At 44.3% G+C, this 16422-nt stretch overlaps 1 protein-coding gene and 1 long non-coding RNA gene across 3 annotated transcripts in view; one reads left to right on the forward strand and one right to left on the reverse strand.

Annotated features, from left to right (window-relative positions):
- Window positions 1-16422, forward strand: part of SLC9A9 (solute carrier family 9 member A9) — a 647485-nt gene that overhangs the window by 572126 nt on the left and 58937 nt on the right. The gene's annotated exons all lie outside the window — the stretch shown is intronic.
- On the reverse strand, window positions 72-15333 carry LOC129644081 (uncharacterized). 2 transcript variants are annotated; one of them, XR_008710733.1, is made up of 3 exons: window positions 15021-15333; window positions 10391-10552; window positions 72-422 (listed from the first exon to the last, which is right to left on the reverse strand). It is a non-coding gene; the product is annotated as an uncharacterized LOC129644081 (long non-coding RNA). The 2 variants fall into 2 exon arrangements; XR_008710732.1 differs by lacking the exon at window positions 72-422 and adding an exon at window positions 10095-10188.

The following is a 16422-nucleotide window of genomic DNA, read 5'->3' on the forward strand; positions in this document are numbered from 1 at the left end:
ACCTGTCTCCAGTATTGAACGTGAGACTTAAAGCTAATAAAGTCCACTCCCTCCCACTTGACACTGAATTTAAAATAAAACGACTGAGCTCAGTTCATTCACAAATGTCTTGACAATAGTCAAAACACCCCAACAATAATGCTTTATCCTTTTCTTCTCCTGCCCTAAAGTCCATAGTGGTTTACAATGCAGCTGAGCCACCCTCTGCTCGCCTTGGTCTCACCGACAGCTCTGGCCAGTTCTTCAGGTTGCACACAGGTCCTCACGTCATCATCTGTTTCCTTCACTCCCAGGACTCAAAGCCTGGCACGGTGGGTCGTAGTCCAGGCAAATTCCACTTTTCCACGAACTGCGCCTCCAGCATTTTTTAAAAAGTATTTTGAAAGCTCTTTCTCAGGATTTCCTCCTAATTACCCTCTCTCCTGCATTAGGAAGAAAAAACACAGAGCCAAGTATGGGGGTGTACAGGTGCTGAAAAAAGCTAGGGGAAAGGGAACCCTACCCAGGGGACCTGGGTACAGGCACCACCAGCGAGGCCCCCAGAGTCCCCGTGGAGAAGGGACCTGAGCATCCTGACGGGGAGCTGCCGGAGGCTGGGAGATGAACAGAAGGGTACTCCCTGGCCCAGGAGGCAAGTAAGCATGTCTCCATCAGTCCAAGACCCTTCCAGGCAAGAGGATCAGCATCCTGGGCACTGGGAGGCACAGGGTGGTGCACACAGGCGTGCCCTGCTTCTCCGGTGTTAACCACCCTCCTCCCAAGAACTGGATGGGAAATTAAAATTGTTTTGCTAATCAATGATTTTTAATCTCGTGTCAATACAGACTCTGTGCTACCAACACGAGGGGGAGTTTCCTTTACAGGATCTCAAAGTTACTCATTTTTCATTTTGGCTACCTTGTTCCTCAAGGCTCTATTGAGTACCCTTCTCTGCCCCTGGTCTCAGCTTCTCACATTCTTTCTTTGCTCGCCCATCAACTCCCATACTGCCCCTTGCGCTGCAACACACAAGCATGTACACACAACCTTCAAGGCACAATAAATTACCAGATCTGTAAAAGGCTGTCATAAATAGGAAACACCCCTTATGCATTAGGGTTTATATGGAGCAATGTGTTGTTTGGATAATGGCTGTACTGAGACTTAGAACAGCTCCCTGTCCTTAAATGGTTGGACTCTTGAAAGTTAGTTATTAACATGGATGGACCTAGAGCTTGTCATATTGAGTGAAGTAAGTCAGACAGAGAAGGAGAAATATCGTATGCCATCCCTTCTATGTGGAGTCTAAAAAGAAATGATACAAATGAACTTACAAAACAGAAAGAGACTCACAGACTTAGAGAATGAACTTACTGTTGTGCGGGCAGGGGGAGGATAGGCGGAAGGGATAGTTAAGGAGTTTGGGATCAACATGTACACACTGCTATATTTAAAATGGATAACCAACAGAGATCTCCTGTATATCACAGGGAACTCTGCTCAATGCTATGTGTTAGCCTGGATGGCAGGGCATTTGGGGGGAGAATGGATACATGTACATGTATGGCTGAGTCCCTTTGCTATCCACCTGAAACTATCACAGAATTGTTAATCAGTTATACCCCAATACAAATAAAAAGTTTAAAAATAAATAAATATAAATGCTTTGCTGAAACGACTCCCCACAAAAGAAAGTCAACTGTGCAGAATACTAAACAGCACAGAGCATGCATACCTGCAGACTGGCAAGAACAGCAATTCCAAAGAGAGAAAATCCAGGTACCATTCCAACAATCCTTCAGGTCCATGACAAGTAGGGTGATGGGGGGTGAAGCAAGCTCATCAGAGGGAACAACCAGGATTCCTCAACAGTTCAAGCTAACTGGTGGCAGAAACAGGAAGAGCCCTGTGTACAAGTTGCAGAAGCTGGGAAAATTCCAGGAATGGTAACAAAATTATTTCCAGGTGGAGAACGAGAAGTTCTGGTAAAGAGGATCACAGGGAGCTGGGCTGTGAGCACTGTGTAGGCTTTTGAATCAGGGAGATGGAGGAAGAGGACTTTGGGGGACAGGATCAGGACATCCTGACCCCAGTGTTGTGTCAGCACCCCTTCAAGACAGCAGAGTTCACCTGCTCCTTTGTGGTTCACTGTTACTGTGTTCTCGGGCTGTTCAGAACAGTTTTATGAAATAATCTTTAAAACCATCAAAGATCTGGAAACCAGAGGAGTTGCAACTACTTTTATATATTTTTAATTGCTAGACTTTACTTTTTGGAGCAGTTTTAGGTCTGCGCAGAGAGTATAGAGTCCCCATATACACCATCTCTCTCTGCATGTAGTTTCTCCTGTTATTATTAATATTTTGCATTCATCTGGTATGTTTGTTTCAACTGATGAGCCAATATTGATACATTATTATTAACCAAGGCCATAGTTTACACTGGGGTCCACTCTTTGTGTTGTACATTTTATAGGTTTTTACAAATATAAAAAGACATATGTCCACCATTACAACACATGTAACAGTTTACTTTCTAAAGACAGCTCGGACTCTGATTTATAGATATCTATCTGCATGCATGTTCAGTTGCTTCAGTTGTGTCCGACTCTTTGCAACCCCATAGACTGTAGCCTTCCAGGCTCCTCTGTCCATGGGATTCTCCAAGCAAGACCACTGCAGTGGGTTACTATGCCCTCCTCCAGGGAATCTTCCTGACCCAGGGATCGAACCCATGTCTCCTGCATCGCAGATGGATTCTTTACCGCTGAGCCACTGAGGAAACCCAGATATCTATCTAATACTGATTAAAACCCACATAGACAGGAAAAATGGATAGTACTTGTACACGGAGCAGAAATGTCTGTGTAGAAAAACTCCCTCTGCTGACACAGGTTGCAATCTGGAAGAGAGGGGCCTTGCAGAACCTTTCTTTTCTTACTAAAAATAGCTCATCTAGGTTTGCAACTTTTAGTGAAACCTGAACATTGGGGATTGGACTAGTTAGTGCTCAAGGAGTTTAGAACGAATTTGGAAGAATTGGTATTGCTCCTCATAAAAGTTACTACATGCCCTTGATCTTTCCCCTAGATAGCTTGGAAAATCTAGTTACTACCACATTCTGGAACAGTGTGCCAGCCCACCAAAATTTTGAGGTCAGAATGTCCTAATAATCCTGAGTTATATTCAGAGTATTACCCTCAAGTACATTGAACAGAAAAATATTAGAGGCTATTTCTCTATCTCCAGTAGGTGACCGTAGATGGAGGATGTTTGTGGAAGAACTAAGAATGCTTAAAGCAGGGGAGAGGGATGACAAAGGAAAATACTTCCAAGTTCAAATGACAGGAAACAAGAAAAGCCTCAGGGCTCAAGAAATGGAATCAATGTACTAGTAATAATAAGAGGAGCTGAAACAAGTTAAACAGACAAAAGCTATGTCTCCTCTTGAATTAAAATTCATAGCTGTTCCATATGGCGTTGTACTCAGGGACTTTTCGAACTGTCTGATCCAGTGTCTAAGTTGGTTTTCTTCATTATTCCCCACATTTAATAGGCAAGTTCCTTTACTGTTCATTCACCCCACTCTACCCTCACCCCCACGTCTACTTTTATAGATTTTTTTTTCTATCATTGTGGGAGGTGGTGATTTTTTAAGAGAGGAAGTTTCGCTCTCACTTGGATTTATCATTTGCAGTTTTTGGAGACTTTAGACTTCCTTCCTCTTTCTTTCCTGTCTGAAGGAGCCTCCGTGAGTGAGAGTTTTAGTTGAAATTCTGGAGAAATATGTTTCCAGCTCTCCACTGTACTCTCAGAATACTCACAAGGGCCCTTTCTGAGCTTTTTCAACTAAAATTATCCTTAAAAGACTTATTTCTGAACGTGTGTCTGCTGACAGATTCAAGGGGATCATTACTGCTGATGAAAAAAAATTACTTTATTTCACTGCAAGACAGATGAGTGGCCCCTATCACCATTGGTAAGAACTATGAGCACAAGGCAAGAGAAAATGGACCACTGAGAGAGCGACATGTGTACCTCTTGATTTAAGTGCACAAGCAAATAACACCTTATTGATTCTACAAATATTTACTTAGTGCCTACTAAGCATCAGGCCAGCTTCCCAGGCAGCTCAGTGATAAAGAATCCACCTGCCAATGCAGGAGGTACAGGAGACACAGGTTTGAATCCTGGGTTGGAAAGATCCCCTGGAGAAAGAAATGGCAACCCACTTCTGTATTCTCGCCTAGAGAATCCTGTGGACAGAGGAGCCTGGTCAGCTCCAATCCATGGGGTCACAAAGAGTCAGAAATTAACCAACAACAACCTCTAGACACTATTTAAAGCTGTAGATGAGATCACCTAGATAGATGGTGTTTGGGGGAATATAGGAGGGCCCAGGACAGACCCTCTAAGAATACCAGTTTTTAAAACTAAGTAGAAGATGGGAGTCTGCAGAGAAGGCTACAAAGGAGAGACCCATGAATAGAAGAGGAGACAAGAGGGTACAGGGTCCTGAGAGTTCAGGCAGCAGAGTGTGAGAAGGGTGGTCACTGTGCTGGGGGCTGAGGGACACAGAGAAGGGTACTCTGGAGTCGGTGCCACAGAGGTCACTGCTTGACCTTGACTACAGCAAATTCAATAGAGTGACAGGAGCAAAAACTAGGTGGAGGTAGATGCTGCTGCTGCTGCTAAGTCGCTTCATTCATGTCCGACTCTGTGCGACCCCATAGACGGCAGCAGTGAAGAAAGATAAGCAAGTGATATAGTGAGCAGAAACCAACTCTTCCGGGTATGTGGGCTCTAAAAGGAAGCAAAGAAATGGGGCAATATGTGGAGGAGAGTTAAATATGGAAGACACCAGATCACGTTTGTCTGTAGCTGATGGAAATGATCCAAGAGGGAGGGAGACAGCAGTGCTGAAGAGTGAATAAAAAATCCATTCCCTGAAAAGATATCAGAGGATGGAATCCTGATCCCAGGAGGAGGGCCTGGCCTCTGAGAAAACAGGACAGCAGAAGAAAGGAGCAGAGGAAGAGAGGGCAGGCCAGGCGGTGGGAGTTTGTTGATGGGATGGGGAGGTGGTTCCATCTGTTATAGCTAATGGCTCCTCTTATTTTCAATAGAATACGTGGTGAGGTCCTCAGCTGACAATGAGGGTGGGGCAGAAAGCTAGAGGAGAGAAACAAGTCATTTCAGGGAAGAAAAGCACATCTTTTTGTTTGTTTTTTGCCCAACTGCACAGCATGCAGGATCTTAGCTCCCCGACCAGGGGTAGAACATGCGTCCTGTACGATGGAAGCACAAAGTCTTAACCACTGGACTGCCAGGGAACTGGCAAGTTCCCTGAAAAGCAAATCTTACCTAAAACAAAAACAAAAACACCATAGGGTCATCTAGCTCAGTTAAGTACCCACGGGCTTCCCAGGTGACACAATGGTGAAGAATCCACATGCCAATGCAGGAAATGCAAGAGACTCGCATTCGATCCCTCATCAGGAACATCTCCTGGAGGAGGGCATGGCAATCCACTCTAGTATTCTTGCCTGGAAAATTCCATGGATAGAGAAGCCTGGTGGGCCACAGTCCATGAGGATCTCAAAAGAGTAGAGCACAACTTAGCAATTAAACAACAACAAACAGCCTCCTAAACAGTCGGACACGACTGAGCACACGTATGCTGGACTCATGCTACAACTCAGGTGAATGATTTTCCCCAAAACTGTCTAGAGAGAAGATCTTTTTTTTCCCCTTCCTCCAGAAGAAGCCTGTTTACCTGCCACACAACATGTCCCTGTCCAGGTGTTAACACTAAGTTGCTTCAGAAGCACCTATAGAACTAGAAACTCCCTGTGAAGTGAAACCCTAACACTGTATAGGTTCCTGGGGAAAAGAGAGATCCAGGATGGCTGACAGAGAGAACTGGACACACGGAGAAATTTCTTCTAATCTTTCCCCGCTCCTTCAAAGTATTCTTTTCTCCAATAATTGGGTCCAAAGACAGTCAAAATCTCCTCTCACTGCACATCCAAGATTTGTATGTTTTTTTTTTCCTTTTCATTATCATGAACAACTTTTTATTGAATTTCCTATGAATATTCACATACAAGCAAACACATGAAGTGCTTGCAGAACAGTTGCGTGCCAGAAGAGCAAACCAATACCAAGAGCCTCAGCCATAAGAGAGCAGATTCCTCCTTTCAGAAGTAGGACATTAAGCCAGGACACTGTGATGTCTCAGGACTGACTGACGGTACATCTCTACATTCTGGAAGCTGCGTGAGCTGCAGCTGATACACCCTCTGTGTCTGCCCTACGCTCATCCTGAAGACAGAGATCAGATCTGCAGGATTCACTGTCAACTATTACTGACAAGGAACCATAAACAGCTTATTACTGTCTCCTTTTGATGCCATTGCTGATAGTCCTGATTGGCACAAGCCATGGGCTTTCAGAGATTTAAACACAGCGCAGAGCCCAAGGGGAGGTCTCATCCTATGGAACTGGCCAAGGCCTTCCAGGTGTGCCTGTGTTGCTCAGTTACTCCTGCCCACACCCCCCTTGCTCTTAGCACTAGAAGGCAAGCTTTTGATCCTGATTTGCATGTGTGGCATATAAGGCAGGGCCCTGGTCTTTGTAGCCTGTGGTCAGAGACACAGGAGTGCCAGAGGGACTGCCTGGCTGACCTGACCAGAGCAGAACTGAGCCTGACCCTAAGCTTTATCTGAATCAAGGCCAAAGACAAGATTTGGGGTTATGGAGGGAAAGGAATGAGCGACATGATTGACTATGTTCTGCAGATCTGTTAACAAACTCTTAACAAGGGCAATATTTCAGGCACTTCCTGGGGTTCAAAACATTCAGTGCTTAAGCCGTGTGCTTAAGCCCTGACATGCATTTTCCCATTCAATCTTTGCACTGTGGTTTATAGCTGAGAAGAAGCTGGGGTGGGAGGTGAAGTGACATGGTGACATGGCCAATGAGGACAAATTCAACCAGGGCCAATGAACAGCGGGCTCAGAACTGCTCTCACCACTGTGGAAGAATAGCTTTTATTTATTTATTTATTTATTTATTTATTTTTCCTGGTCAGTGAGAAGAGACAGAAACACATTAAAAGGGAAAGAGCAGGTTGTCCATAATCTGACCAATCAGGGCAAAGGCTTTGGGGAATTTTTGCATATTTTCCATAGAAGATTTTTGATGACATTAAGAAGATTAAGCTGACAGCCATGTGCAAGGTGGGAGAAGCAGCATTTAAGAGGCTGCCGTGAGGGAATTAATGTAGATTAACGAAGAAGCAGCTACAATTTACTCAGCATCCACACTGTCAGCAGTGCTTGAGGGTCTTTCTTTACATGTACGCTGTCCTCACTCAGCCCCCCTAGACACGGGTATTGCTTCCAGAAATGGGGGAACTCACCCAGCAGGGTCACACACTAGTACAAGGGAGGGCCCTGACCGCAGTTACAGCCCAGATCGGTCTGACTGCAGAGCGCTTTCCCACCCGCCTGTGCGGTTGGAGCTTTCAGGACCCAGAGATGCTGTGGGAATGGAGGGGATGACCTAGACCAGGCTCACCGGGGCCATTATTACAATGACCCCACGATGCTCCCACTCCTTCAGGAGGTCTCGTTCAAGGAAGGCTGCTATTGCTCCCCTGGCCCCGTCTCTGCCCTTTCCCAGGAAAGCAGAAGTTTTAATCCTAGTAAAGGAGAGAAGTGGTGATAACAGCAAAGGAAGTGACTTCCAGCCTAACCAGTTACCTCCACCACCAAGAACAGACCGTTCTCACACAAGTATAAAACAAAGAAAAATGGATACATTGGGGTCAAGTATAAAGGGTCAATTAAATAACCGGAAGATTAGCTAACCATTTTCTTAGGCTGCCAAACTGAAGACTAACATAAGCCAGGTTCAAGAATCCTTTTTAAAAAATATTAGTTTCCTCAGGTGCATATGTATGATAAGTGGAGCCATATGCTGACAAAGAAGCAAACATAAGCATCTTTTATGATTACAACTGTGTGAAACCCATGCCAGGCACTCTGGTCTGGAAACCTTCTTTCTTTTAATCTGTAGGCATCCTAGTTCACGCTAATTAATACCCTGAAAGTAAGCCTTGGAATATCTAGTTTGTATACACACACACACACAAGGCCTAGATCCACTGAGGAAGAAGAGCTCACAGGCGAAATGAGGCACAGAGCCTGACTCCTCTTTCCCTGATTATATTAGTCAGGATTCTCCAGAGAAAGAGAATCAGAAGGAGATATAGACACATATTTACACATGGGGAGGGCAAACTGCTTTGCTCAGTTTGCTGATTCCCATGTTAATCTCACCCAGAAACACTCTTACAGATACACCCCGAATAATGTTTGACCAAATTTCTGGGCTCCCCATAGCCTGGTCAAGTTGACACATCATAGTAATCATCATGCTGGTGAATTATGTAAATAAAGGAAAAAGTCAGACTAGATTAACCAAGAGGTCAGGGCTCCTCCACTGTCTTCCAGAAAGCAAGAGGCCAGGACTCCTCTTCTGAAAAGTCAGTGGAGGAGCCAAGCAGCTTCCCCTTGTGACAAGCTGGGATGAAGAAGAAGATGGTCCACCTGGAACAGAGGAGGGATTCCTAACTCAGGGTCCAGACCCAAAGCATCATCCAGATGTATGTACATGTCCACCTGGAGAGATTCCATAACATCCTCAGATGCTCAAAGGGTCTGTCACCGAAACAAGTCTAGGAATCACTGTTCCAGAGTCTTCCTAAGGAGCTAAAATTCAGAATCAAGGACCTTGGCATTCCAAAATTACTGGACGTTTTAAACATTGCTTAGTTACAAGAAGGAATGTACTTGCGAGCAATGGATGTACTATTTCGGCTGACTCTCTGGGCCTCGGTGATTATGATTAATGTGAGGGGAAACGTCCTAGAGCATAACTGTGTGTCAACACGGTGCGAGGGAGGCTCCAGAGGGAGAGGATATATGTATGCATATAGCTGACTCACACTGTTGTACAGCAGAAACTAACACAACATTTTAAAGTAATTTTATTCCAATTGAAAATGTTTTTAAATTTTTTTTTTACTAACTGATACACCGATGGCAGTGTCAAAGGGATCCATAGCAGATCCCTTAACCTCACTGGAAACAGAGAATACAGACCACACTAAGTGAGAACCTGAAGCTCCAAAACGGAGGTCAGCCAGTCAATAGGTAGCTAGTGGTATCCATGACAATGAACATGCCAAGTGAAGCTAACCCCAGGAGAAAGGCCTCCCCAAACATGAAGGATTTCAGGGGGTCATATCAGAAGAGCAGACAGACACACCCAGGTCAGAGAGCTCCTTGGCACAAGGGGAAAGCCTGCGTAAATTCCACACCCTTCCCTTTCTTCCCATCCATGTCTCTTACCACTCTGACAAAGCTGCTGTGAGACTACCTTGCTCCACAGTGGAGGCCATAAGTAAACTGAGCTTCCCAGCAAGCGTGAGGAGCGCTTCCTGTCTCATTCCCCGAGGGCTCTCTTGTTGATCTGTAATAACCTTCATGTATTGGTTTCCAGGGTTGTTGTAACAAAGCCCCACAAACTGGGTGGCTTAAAACAACAGAAATGTATTCCCTCACAGTTCTGAAGGCCAGATGTTTGAAATCAGTGCTTCATCAAGGCAATGCTCCCTCCAAAAGTTCCTGGAAGGAATCCTTCCTCCCCCTCCTAGCTTCTAGTGGTTGCTGTCAGGCGATCTTTGACATTCTTCGGTTCGTAGATGCCTAACTCCAATCTCTGCCTCCATCTTCATATCATCTTCTCTGTGCATTTGTGTCTCTAGGTACAAATCCCCCTCTTCTTATAGAGACATCAGTCATTGGATTTATGGCTCACCTTGATCATTTTAATTTGATCATATCTGCAAAGACCCTATTTCCAAATAAGGCCATGTCCATTGGTACCAGGGGCTATTATAGAACATGTATGTGTATTTTGGAGGGGCTACAGTTCTTCAATACTTCAAATACAGACACAGCCTCTTCTTCTAAACAGTAGCTTGTCATCATTGAACTGGTAGCTTATAGAGAATAAGCAGTAAATTCATCCAAGCAATGTTTATTTAACAACGACTACACACCAGGCCAGTCCCAGGCACCGAGGATACCATAGTGAATAAGATGCACAAGGAGCCTTCCCTCTGGGAACTCACAGGGCTCTAAAGAGAGACAGAGTATGAATAAGTAAACAAGTCAAAGAACTTCAGAGGGTGGTAAGAACTGTCACCCCAGCTGCTCCAAAGTGGCCATTCAGGGGGCAGAGAATTGGGGCGGGGTGGGCGCCAGTGATAGACAGCTCGTGTTTGTAGGGCATTCCGCAGCAAAGACCTTGAAGCAGTGGTGCTGATGAACGATACTTACCCTCAGGGTGTAGGTAGATTAATTAATGTTTGTCAAGTGGTTTGAAGATCAGAGTTTTTCACTGCTGTTCCCAAGAAGTCAGTTCCCTTAGAAAAAGAAGCCCTCTCCCAGGGCACTGGCTGCTCTCCATCTGACGGGATAAGATCTTCCCCATGTTTTCATCTGCCAGAAGGAAAAAAAAAAAAAAAAAAAGGTTTGTTTAATTAGCAGGCAATGTTTTTCGGGAAACAGCTTCTGTGAATTAGCAAAGAGCCTGCAACTCCCAGCATATTATTATCATTTGTCTTCCCCCCCATCTGACATTTGCAGTCTGTCGCAAGTCACAAATTCCTAAAAGATAGATGTACTGAGGGGGAAAGCTAAGTGGTGAGCATGACACACCACTAAGGATTTCTGTTGCAACTGAAATTTAAAATCTTCAGGAAACATCTGCAAGATTATCGGGGCAAAGGGGCAACAGAGAGAGTGGAAGCCTGGAGGAACGATGGGTGAATGCCTTGCTATATTTTGCGTTTCTATTTTCTCAGTCTGAAACAGGCTGATAATCCTTCCCTGTCCCTTTGCTCCCCTATCATATTTATCACTGGGGTCAGTCCTGTCAGCTGTGTCTACTGCTTATGCCTGATTCTCAAACAGGCAACAGAAATGGACATCACAGTCTAAGTGAGGATCAGGAATGACAAAAGAGACTCCATGCCATGTTAGGGAGAAGTGGTGGGAACTCCGGCAAGTCCCATAAAGGGCAGCCATTTGTGACCGACGGGTTGTTTTGGTTTCTTTGGTCCAATGCACGTGTCTGGTGGTTATTACATTCACTGACTAATTGTGAGGTCTATATGTAGCTTCAAGTTCTGCTTGACTGCACTGTGCATTCTGAATAAACACATCACTTTTCCTCTCCGTGTTGTTTCTTCAGGAGAAAAATGCACCCAGTGACATTTGTCTCATCTTTACTTCACAGGGCTAATTGAATATTACTTTGAGTTCCCCAAAGAAATAATATAAAAATGCTGCTTAGCTCTCTTAAAGACTGCAGTAATGACGGCTTCTTCTCAATACGATTTTATGTCTCCTCTTCCCTTTGAAACAATCCCAGAGTCATGACTTGTTGAAAGAAGGGTGAAATACATTTAGCAGCATTTTCTTTTTTTTTATTTTGTTTTTATTTAATTTTTTTTTTTTTTACTTTACAATATTGTATTGGTTTTGCCATACATCAACATGCATCCACCACGGGTATACACGTGTTCCCCATCCTGAACCCCCTCCCACCTCCCTCCCCATACCATCCCTCTGAGTCATCCCAGTGCACCAGCCACAAGCTTCCTGTATCCTGCATCGAACCTGGACTGGCGATTCGTTTCTATATGATATTACACATGTTTTAATGCCATTCTCCCAAATCACCCCCCCCTCCCTCTCCCACAGAGTCCAAAAGACTGTTCTATACATCTGTGTCTCCTTTGCTGTCTCGCATACAGGGTTGTCGTTACCATCTTTCTAAATTCCATATATATGCATTAGTATACTGTATTGGTGTTTTTCTTTCTGGCTTACTTCACTCTGTATAATAGGCTCCAGTTTCACCCACCTCATTAGGACTGATTCAGATGTATTCTTTTTTAATGGCTGAGTAATATTCCATTGTGTATATGTACCACAGCTTTCTTATCCATTCGTCTGCTGATGGACATCTAGGTTGCTTCCATGTCCTGGCTATTATAAACAGTGCTGCGATGAACATTGGGGTATATGTGTCTCTTTCAATTCTGGTTTCCTTGGTGTGTATGCCCAGCAGTGGGATTGCTGGGTCGTATGGCAGTTCTTTTTTTTTTTTTTTTTTTTTTTAATTTTTTTTAAATTTTATTTTATTTAACTTTACAATATTGTATTGGTTTTGCCATATATCAAAATGAATCTGCCACAGGTATACATGTGTTCCCCATCCTGAACCCCCTACCTTCCTCCCTCCCCATACCATCCCTCTGGGTCATCCCAGTGCACCAGCCCCAAGCATCCAGTCTTGTGCATCGAACCTGGACTGGCAACTCGTTCCATATATGATATTATACATATTTCAATGCCATTCTCCCATATCTTCCCACCCTCGTATGGCAGTTCTATTTCCAGTTTTTTAAGGAATAGCCACACTGTTCTCCATAGTGGCTGTACTAGTTTGCATTCCCACCAACAGGGTAAGAGGGTTCCCTTTTCTCCACATCCTCTCCAGCATTTATTGCTTGTAGACTTTTGGAATGAAGCCATTCTGACTGGCGTGAAATGGTACCTCATTGTGGTTTTGATTTGCATTTCTTTGATAATGAGTGATGTTGAGCATCTTTTCATGTGTTTGTTAGCATCTGTATGTCTTCTTTGGAGAAATGTCTATTTAGCTCTTTGGCCCATTTTTTGATTGGGCCGTTTATTTTTCTGGAATTGAGCTGTAGGAGTTGCTTGTTTATTTTTGAGATTAGTTGTTTGTCAGTTGCTTCATGTGCTATTATTTTCTCCCATTCTGAAGGCTGTCTTTTCACCTTGCTTATAGTTTCTTTTGTTGTGCAGAGGCTTTTAATTTTAATTAGATCCCATTTGTTTATTTGTGCTTTTATTTCCAATATTCTGGGAGGTGGGTCATAGAGGATCCTGCTAGCAGCATTTTCTAATCAGTTAGTAAAACAACCTCAGATATAGTTTCTGAAAGTAGACTATCTAATAAAAAGTAAAAATAAAAAGATGACCACATGTCAATATCCAGCCCCACCAGTGGTTGTAACAATCTTCTAGAAATCCCATTGGGTGGCAAAAGCCCGTAAAGAGATTGGGATGGAGAGAGAAGGAAGAAATGAAACACAGAACATATCAAATCTCTACTAATTTTGTAGACATTGCTTTCTTTAAAATAAAGAAAACATGTGCCTGCTTTCTGCAGTACCCAGAGGATCTGTCTTGGAAAACATTGCTGGGAAGTGTGGTTCATTAAATCTCGTCTTTTTCCCTCTGCCGTCCCTCTCACCCTCCCCTTTACCTCTCCCTGCACAAACAAACACCTCGCACTCTCCTGTTGGTGTGGGAGTCATGAGGATTTTTTTTAATGATTGTTTTAATTGTGGTAAAAGTCACATAATACAAAGCATACTATTTTAACCAATATTTAACTATATGGTTCAGTGGCAGTAAGTACATTCACATTGTTGAGCAACTCTCACTATCATCAATCTCCTGAATTTTTCACCTTTCCAAATTGAACTCTGTCTCCATTAAACACCAAGTACCCCCTTCTACCTCCCCCACCACTGGCCCCTGGCATCTACCAATGTCCTTTCTGACTGTATATATTTGACTATTCTAGGTACCTCATATAACAGAATGGGGGGTAAAAAGAAGGTACAATCTGCTTGTCGGACATACAGTAACTTTAAAAATGCATTCCAATATACATTAGGAATTGGGAGGATTTTGACTGAAGAAAGCCATCTTATCTCAGTAACACTGAGACATCCAGCTTGAGAGAAAAGGGAGGGACAAATGAGGTGGGAGTTTCCCCTCCTTGGCCCTGGTTGGACAGAGCAAGTGGGCAAACTCCTGCCTCCTTTCTCCTTTAGGGGCAGGAAACAGTGCTTTTAATCATTGAGGAGTCTGCATGAGGTTGGTTATTTGAGAGGAGTTCGTTTGTTTTTCTCTTGGAAGAGATCTGCAAATGAGATTTATCCATGTTGGTAACAGTGGTTAACCTCACTGGAGTGCTGGCCACGTTTAGGGCCTCATTCTTAGCATTTGCCCATATTTAGTCCACATAACAGGGCAAAGTCCACCTGATGCTAGAACTAAGATTGACTCCTACGCCCACCACTTACTATCTGTGTGATACTGTGCCCACACAAGCTACTTGCCCTCTCTGAGCCTGGGTTTGCTCATCTCTGAAATGGAAATAAAAATCGCTTCTTTCATGGGAGGGTCACTGGGAGAATTAGGTGCAGTAACACTTGTCAGTTGCTTTAAGGGCTCAATATGAATTTTATTGTTAATATTGTCAGATTTCCCTGGTGGTCCAGTGGTTAGGACTCTGCACTCCCAGTGAGGGGGCGAGTGGTTCAATCCCTGGTTGGAGAACTGAGGTCTCACATACCACATAATGCAACCTAAAATATTGATATTGTCAATACATTTTTCTCTACCCATTCCTTGGTGTGTCATTACATCCAGCTGATCCCCCACAGGGCTGATTTTCTCCCGGTCCATCCATGTCAGGTGGTCTGGATTCTATCAAAAGTCAGTGAAGTGAAGTCGCTCAGTTGTGTCCGACTCTTTGCGACCCCATGGACTGTAGCCTACTAGGCTCCTCTGTCCATGGGATTTTCCAGGCAATAGTACTGGAGTGGATTGCCATTTCCTTCTCCAGGGGATCTTCCCAACCCAGGGATCGAACCCAGGTCTCCCGCATTGTAGACAGACGCTTTACCATCTGAGCCACCAGGGATCAAAAGTCAAGAGTGCAAATACAAAGTACAAGTACAAAATACAGCTGAGTTGCACCTCGACGTGTGGGATCTTCCCATACCAGTGATCAGACCTGTGCCCTCTGCATTGGCAGTCAGATTCGTATCCACTGGACCACCAGGGAAGTCCTCACCTGGCTTCTTTCATCAGCCAAAGGTCCCTCCTGGTTGCCACTGGAGTCCTATTCTCCCCACCACATTCCCAGGCTCTGTATCTTCTCCGGGACCTTCCGCAGCACATGGCCATGGCATCACATTCACTCTACAGGCACGCAGTTAATAGGCACTTTAGCATTACCCCCAGGGAAGCTTTAAGCATTGGCTTTATTTTAGCTCTGCCCAAGTGGGAATTCTTCCAATTAAAGAAGGTAATATAAAAGCCTAAAACTGGTACAGACAGTAAGTGTTACTAAGTCTCCTTGACCAAAGGACAAACAACACCCTAGGTCTTTATTAGCTTATGGTTCCTGAGTCATGATCCTCTCACGTGGTTTTAAACAAACCAGGCAGGAAAGGGAGGAAGTGGCATCCTTCAGTTCTCCTTGGGGCTACACGGAGGTTGCTCAGGGCCGTTCGTGTATTTACTCTGTGCGCTAAGCACTGGAGGACAGAGCAGACCGCCAGGTTTTGCTTTCTCATACCGCACAGCAGTACATCAATTCTAGAGACGCCAAGAATGCTTTATAGAGCTGAGCGGAACGGAATCGCCCCAGATGGAGTGTGTTGCTGCTCGAGGCTCTCACCAGCCATCAGCCCTGTCAAGATGCACCAACTATCTCTTTGCAAAAATATAATTTTAGAGAGATCAGAGCTCGGTAATATGTGCCCAGTATACTGGGAATAAAATGTGACTTCCATTAGTCAGATGACCAGAAGATGTACTATAACTTGTCTTTGCTGGGGCCCTACAGCTGACGGTGTTTTAAATTTAATTTATTCTCAAAAATTGATTTTCTTTATTTAATTTGCCTCCTCTATCGGGCTTTCTATGAAGACTGCCCATGGTATAGCCATTAATAACCACAGGACTCTCTGAAATTTCCTTGAGTATCACCCCTTGAGGTTATCTGTTTCTGTGAATTCCACTCTTTAATTCTCTAATAAGAGCATTTCAAAAACCAAACAGTATTTTATGTTTAACTTCCCAGGTGTTGAGGGCTTCCCTTGGGGCTCGGCTGGTAAACAATCTGCCTGCAATGCAGGAGACCTGGGTTCGATCCCTGGGTTGGGAAGAGCCCCTGGAGAAGGGAACGGCTACCCACTCCAGTATTCTGGCCCAGAGAATTCCATGGACTGTATAGTCCATGGGGTCACAAGGAGTCGGTCATGACTGAGCGACTTTCACTTTCACTTTCTTTCCCAGGTGCTGAAGGGCTATTGGAAATGGCACTTCCCATCACCTATCAGCTACTCACTGTCGAGTCATTGTCAAGTGTTGTCATAGAATCCTTAGGGCTGCTCTGGAGTTCATCTCCAAGAGTGTAACTCTTGCCCCAAAGTGGAGCGAGCTAGCCTGGCTGCATTTGTCTCGGGCAA

The sequence above is a fragment of the Bubalus kerabau genome, chromosome 2 (genome assembly GCF_029407905.1).
Source record: "Bubalus kerabau isolate K-KA32 ecotype Philippines breed swamp buffalo chromosome 2, PCC_UOA_SB_1v2, whole genome shotgun sequence".
Taxonomy (NCBI): Eukaryota; Metazoa; Chordata; class Mammalia; order Artiodactyla; family Bovidae; genus Bubalus; species Bubalus kerabau.